Consider the following 6,310-nt stretch of genomic DNA (forward strand, 5'->3'; position numbering starts at 1 on the left):
AGTGGGCAGCAATGGAGGAAATCAGATACCTATTAGCAACAAAAGAAGCAGCAGTCAAAAAATATGCTACAGACCAGGACTTGGTAGGGTAACTTTGGAAAAGATATTCGGATTTTTTTAATTTATTCAATTAGGCACCACCTACTTCCAAACGGACTCAAGTGCACTGCACAATAAACCAAAAATACAAGCTCTATGGAAGCTAAAATTGGACTTCAAAGAAGCAAGATAGAATGCAGATGCTTTTAAACTTTGCTGATAAAGAAAATTCCTGAGAATATCATGAATAGCCAAGAAAACCAATGAATGGACCATAGAACTAATCAGTTCAGAGAACTTACTTGAAGCCAAAGGCTGAAAGAATCATATTTTGTACCCAATATGCAGAGATCCAGAAAGGGGGTGGTGGTGGCATTAAGACACAAGGCTAGTTCTGCCTTAGGCACAAAGCCAGTTGTGTGCCTTGGTTCAGGCACATCTCAGTCTTAGGACGAAGGCAAGGGAAGCCATTTCCAAAAAAAGGTTGCCAAGAAAACTGCTGTGAGTTTGTCCAGGCAGTCCCAGGAATCAACACTGACTTGAAGGGGCCCAAAAAATGCAAAGACCCAGCTCCCTTGAGGACCACTCCGTAATGCTTGTCTCAACTACAACAGCACTGACACAACACACACACAATATAGTCCATCACAGATACAGATTAACAGAGTTGGAAGGGACCTTGTAGGTCATCTAGTCCAACCCCCTGCCCAAACAGGAGACCCTACACCATCTCCAACAAATGGCAGTCCAGTCTCTTCTTGAAAGTTTCCAGTGATGAAGCTCCCACAACTTCCGAAGGCAATGTCTGTTCCATGGGTTGATTGCTCTCACTGTCAGAAAGTTTCTCCTTCTTGAAGCTCTCCCTGATCAGTTTCTATCCATTGTTGGCACCTTGAGAATAGCTTGACCCCTTCCTCTCTGTGCCAGCCCTTCAAATATTGGGACACTGTTATCATGTCCCCCCTGGTCCTTCTCTTACTAGACTAGCCATGCCCAGTTCCTGCAACCGTTCTTTGTATATTTACTAAATGTAATCCGTTCTAATCTTGATTGCAGAAAAAACGATTTCAGCAAGAGTAGTAAATGTGTGGAATACCCTAACTGATCCTGTTGTTAGTTCCTCTAACCCCGATACCTTTTGCCTTAAGCTGTCTACCGTGGACTTTACGCGTTTCTTAAGAGGTTCCTAAGGGGGCGTGCATAAGCGCACCAGCGTGCCTATTGTCCCTACCCTACTGTCCCATATGTACTTTTTATGTCTTTATGGCTATGTTTTGCTTATTTATATCCATTTAATTGTGCCATTTTTCCATATGTTTTCATACTTGTTTCTTTGACAAACAAACAAACAAATAAATATTTAAGCTCTCATCATCCTGGTTGCTCTTCTCTGCACTCTTTTTAGAGTCTCAACCTCTTTTTATAGTGTGGTGACCAAAACTGTCTAGGTGTGGCCTTACAAACGAGACCAAGGCAAAGTCTGAACTAGGAGGGTTTCCCCAGGAGCCTCATGGGAAAAGCGGGCAATTCTGGAGGTCTCCCCACTGCACAGAGGGTTCTCCAAGGCCAGGTAGCCAGTGGGAATGGTCTTGAAAGACACTACCTCTATGATGACTTTGGAGGTAGCAGCAAAGGATATATATACCTGTGCAATCTGGGCTGCTCTCCACCATGCTTCCTGGCAGGATCGATGCCTGATCTTCTGGATTTTATCCCACCAAGTTGGAAAGAACAAAAAGAGTTGAGTATGAGCTGAATGGGGGAGGGGATGCAATGCTCATCTAAGGTTCAATAGATTTGAGAGACTATTCCAGCACAACCTGCACTGGTGAAGCAGCATGGTGTGCAAGTTAGCAGGATGCCGAATCTGCTCCCTTTGTGGCAAAGCAGCCACGGGACACCCCACACAAAGGCCACCCAAAATGGAAGGGGCCATTGCTCAGGGGAATTCATTTTCAGGACTCCCCCTCCGAATCCAACCTCTTCTGCATGCATTGGTGCTCCCTGGGTGCCCAGGGAACATGTCCCTGCCCTCTTGTCTCAGTCCCAGCAGAGGCTGCTTCTCTTTCGCCAGATTTCAAACTGATCATTTGTTTTCTGACTGTTTTTCTTATTTTATATTTAACTGGCTGTGGGCTCCCCTGAGCGCTCAAACCGAGTAGCCCCAGGGGCTGCAAATGACAGAAAGAGAAGCAGATAAGTCATAAGTTGTTTTTTTCATTTCCCTCTCCAACATGAGATCTGATTTAGCCAGCATTGGTCAGAGAAAGAGGCAGACTAAACAGGGGGAAACCAATACTCAAAAAACATTTTGATTTGGAACCCAGAGCAACTTTTAAAAAATTTTGAATGTGATATTTGGATTACATTAAATATGTTTGCTTTATTTCCCCTCCCTCCTCCAACACAAATCAATTAAAGCAGTTTTTTTTACTGAAACTTAAACAACTGAAATATGGCAGTGACAGCAACGGAGTCCGTAATCTGAACGTTACATTCAAACACACTCAAAATTTTATCAGAAGATTTTGATTGGAACAAGCCTGTCAATATTTTAGTTCTGAAATACATGACACTCACATTTGACAGTATGTGCTATTCTGCAAGGAGGAGTGTGTGGGCTTTTATTTTGGGGATATCAAAGAGACCAAATTTTCCAAAGCTGCTGCAAGGAATGATGGCTGGTCTCCTTTCCTTCGGCTGCCAACTAACCAAAGAAATCTTGGCACCAAGATGAGCCTTGCAAACAAATTTCTGCTTTTTAACCGGCACTAAATGTGGCAGAACATGACAGAAGGACAGGTGAGAAGGAGCCTGCTTTGGCTCCCCACCCCCAGATACCCACGCATTTAGGAAATCTATTCTGGCATGAGGGATCCTTGGATCTCTTTGTGTCTCTCAGGTTTTAGGAACACCTATTTCTATTTCACTAAGCTCTTAAGGGCAAATTGTTTTAACAAGGATTCTAATTTGTAATGTGTATTGCTTTAATTTTGCATTGTTTCATGCTTTTCATTGTTATTAGCCAACTTGGAAGCTAGAAAAAAAGCAGAAAATCATAGGTTAGCAACAACAATTTGCATTTTAGCCTGAAATTTTGCTTGTTTGGCTCCAATGACATAATGGAAATGCACTGGACTGACTACCATCTTGCCACAGCTGGTCTGGAATGGGTCGTGGCTCTGGCTGCAATAGCAATAGCAATAGCAGTTAGACTTATATATTGCTTCATAGGGCTTTCAGCCCTCTCTAAGAGGTTTACAGAGTCAGCATATTGCCCCCACAGTCTGGGTCCTCATTTTACCCATCTCGGAAGGATGGAAGGGTGAGTCAGCCTTGAGCCGGTGAGATTTGAACCGCTGAACTGCTGGTAACAGTCAGCTGAAGTGGCTGCAGTACTGCACTGCACTCTAACCACTGCGCCACCTCGGCTCTGGACCCCAAAACTGAGGTGGACAGTTCTGGGATGGAAGAGACATTGAAAAGGAGTGGGTGGCCGAGAAGCATGAGTTCAAAAGATGCTTCACTCAGCCTTCTAAATTACAAGGCTGAGTTCATTCAGCTGTGACCTTGGCTGCTGTTTCTAGGTCTTACTTTCTGGCTGAATTAGAGGAAAATCACCTGGTTTATGATCTAAAGATGCTTCAAAAAGGCCTCCCTGAGTTTAAGGGCCAAAGGGATTTTATGCTCATGTTACACAAATTCTTTTTTCTAACTTTCCTAATGTTTAGCTTAATCACTGCAATATATACACATTCTTTATTGTGCTGTCACCGATCTTTTGTTTCTTTGATTTAAAAAGTGCATAGTAAGATGTTTTTGTGGATCCAAACAATGGACTAGCAGCCAAACTACCTGCCTGTGGACAGTCCAGCCATCCAGGCTCTTCTACTTATCCCCACTTGACAGGGTCCACGAAAATAGAAGTAAAAGCTCACATACGCCTCCTCCTCCCCCACAACAGACAAGCACACAAGGTGTGGCAAGCAGGACCCTCTCAAGGACCCCCAAATCCCCAGGATGAATAAAGAGAGGAGGAGCTGCAGCTGTTAACAAGCACAGCAACACAAAACCTAACCCCACAGCCACACCGCCTCCTCCCCACACTTGGCATCATCTGGAGAGCAGGCACCAAACACGCAGCCCACGATTTGTGGGTGGCCATCAAAATGCAGATGCAGAATGAAAAATGAGTGAATTCTCAGACTCTGGTGTTTACTCCCCCCCCCCCATCCCTAAAAGGATCCATTTGGGAAACTAATGTACACACCCACACACACCCCAGCAAAACAAAGGCTATTGCTTTCCCTGAACTGGGCTTCCTGTAGCCTTCGATTAAAACATTTTCTAACTTCTGACCCTGCAAATAAAATTGCTCACCTTTTCATCCTCCCAGAAGCGCACAAGCTGTCTGTGAGCTCTGGTCAATTCCTACTCCTGTTCTGTCCTGAAAGGTGTGCCCGGTCAGTCTCTGGACACCCTGTGGAGAATCTGCCCCCCTTTCCTGCCTCTGGAAAGGCAAACCTTGCAAGGAACAATCCCAGCAGACAATGGGTGCACAGAAGTCCCTCAGGTGACCCTCTTGCCCAGGTGTGTGTGTGTATGTGGGGGTCTTTAAGCCCTTCTCTCATGAGGATTGAGGCACAACAGCCCTTCCGGCCACCGACAGGGCCTGCTTCTTCCTTCACCCTCCTTTTACACCCGAGGGCCACTGCAGTTCCCCTCCAGGGCTTCAGGATTTGGGCCGTGGTCCTTCGGCCTTCCCTGCTTCTCACCAGCAGAGAGACCAAGAAGAGTCCTACTAAGGAGCAGAGCCTGCTGGGGCAGGCCAAGGTCAGCCGGAGCCCTCTTGCAGCCCAGCAAATGTCCTCCAAGTACCAGTCAGAAGTCCCTTTCAAGCCCCGCAGGCACAGGCCTGTCCCCACACCTGTGGCCGCAGAGCTTGGGCCTTTCCCGAACCGGCTTCCAGCCAGCTCCCTCCTTGGCCGGCGGAGGAGTTAGGCAGGGAGAGGGGCGCATGATTTTAGACGCCTCTCGCATCCTTCCTTTCCGCGGCCTTTCTCTTCGGGGCGTCAGGAATAAAGACCGGGAAACCGCCGCCGGGAGGAGGAAGCAACTTTCTCCGCTCAGCGCCCGTCTTGGCTATGGATGGTTGACTCGCTCCAAGGCAGAGAAGCGGCGGTCACTCAGCCTCCCTCCTTCCCTCCGAAGAGCTTGGCGGTTGCCCCTCGGCCTGAGCCACGGTCCGGGCCACTCTCTGCCCAGCTCCGGACCAAGCCGGGGCTCCCGAATCCCTTCAGCCCCGGAACTTCTCCGCTGCTCTGCCCGGCGCCCTCCCTTCCTCCCGCAACCCGGAAAGGCCAGGTCCGGGCTGGGCATCGGCTCTCCGGCCTCGCGGGCCCCTCCTCCCCCCAGCGCCCTCCGGGCAGCGGCTCCCGCGGGCTGGGGCGGCTGCTCCGGCTTGAAACGCACGAGCCACTCCTTCCCTCGGCGGCTCCAGTTTCGGGCAGCGGCGGGGGCCGCATCTGGCGGCCCCGCATCTTGGCCGACCGGCAGCGCTGCCGCGGCTCCTCCGGGAAAAGGTTTGAAGTCCCCTCCGTCACGCGCGGCCGGAGCGGAGCCCGCGGCAGCAAAGCCGAGGCGACGGCGGCGGCGCAGCGGAGGCTCCGCTCCAGAGACCGGGGCGGGGGGGACGGGACGGAGGCGCCGCCGTCCATCTCTTACCTCCGACGCCTGGAAGGGAGCGGGACTCGCCGGCGCAGCTGCCCGTCTGCTTCAGGCGCACACCGCCGCTGGCCGGGGCTTCCGCCGGGGGCGCATCGAGCAGCGAGGGAAGCGGCCGGCAGGGAACTGCTTTCCCGGGAGAGCCGCCCGCCAGTCGCGACCGAGCCTGGAGCCGCGCCACCCCCGCACCTGCCGCCCTGGGAGAGCTGGGTCGTACTGGGCCGGCAACAGCGGCTCGCGCGGCGGCGCCTCCGGCCGCGGCTAAAGGGCAGAGCGGCGCGGCGGGCTCGGACGCTGCCGACGGGAGGGAGCGAAGGATGAGCGCCGCCGTTCTCGGCGAGAGGGGAGGGGGAGCAGGAGGAGGCACGCACGCGCGACGCGGCTCCGCGGGGGCGTCGTCGCTTCTCTGACAGCACCCCCCGGCGGACCCGCCCCCTCAGCCGCGCGCGCCCAGCAGCCTCCGCAGGTGCCGCTTCTGGCGCGGGGAAGGGGGAAGGCCGGTCCCGCGCTCGGCAAGCCGGCCCCGGGAGATCCCCCGCCAAGCAGC

General features: G+C 51.6%; 1 protein-coding gene across 1 annotated transcript in view; it reads right to left on the reverse strand.

Moving 5' to 3' along the window:
• The window catches only part of FAM163B (family with sequence similarity 163 member B), a 68,111-nt gene extending 62,015 nt beyond the window's left edge, over window positions 1–6,096 (reverse strand). The window contains exon 1 of the mRNA XM_032232742.1: window positions 5,764–6,096. The gene's annotated coding sequence lies outside the window, so the exon portion shown is untranslated. The remainder of the gene's footprint in view (window positions 1–5,763) is intronic.
• Window positions 6,097–6,310: the final 214 nt, after the last annotated feature.

Source organism: Thamnophis elegans, chromosome 16 (assembly GCF_009769535.1).
Source record: "Thamnophis elegans isolate rThaEle1 chromosome 16, rThaEle1.pri, whole genome shotgun sequence".
NCBI lineage: Eukaryota > Metazoa > Chordata > Lepidosauria > Squamata > Colubridae > Thamnophis > Thamnophis elegans.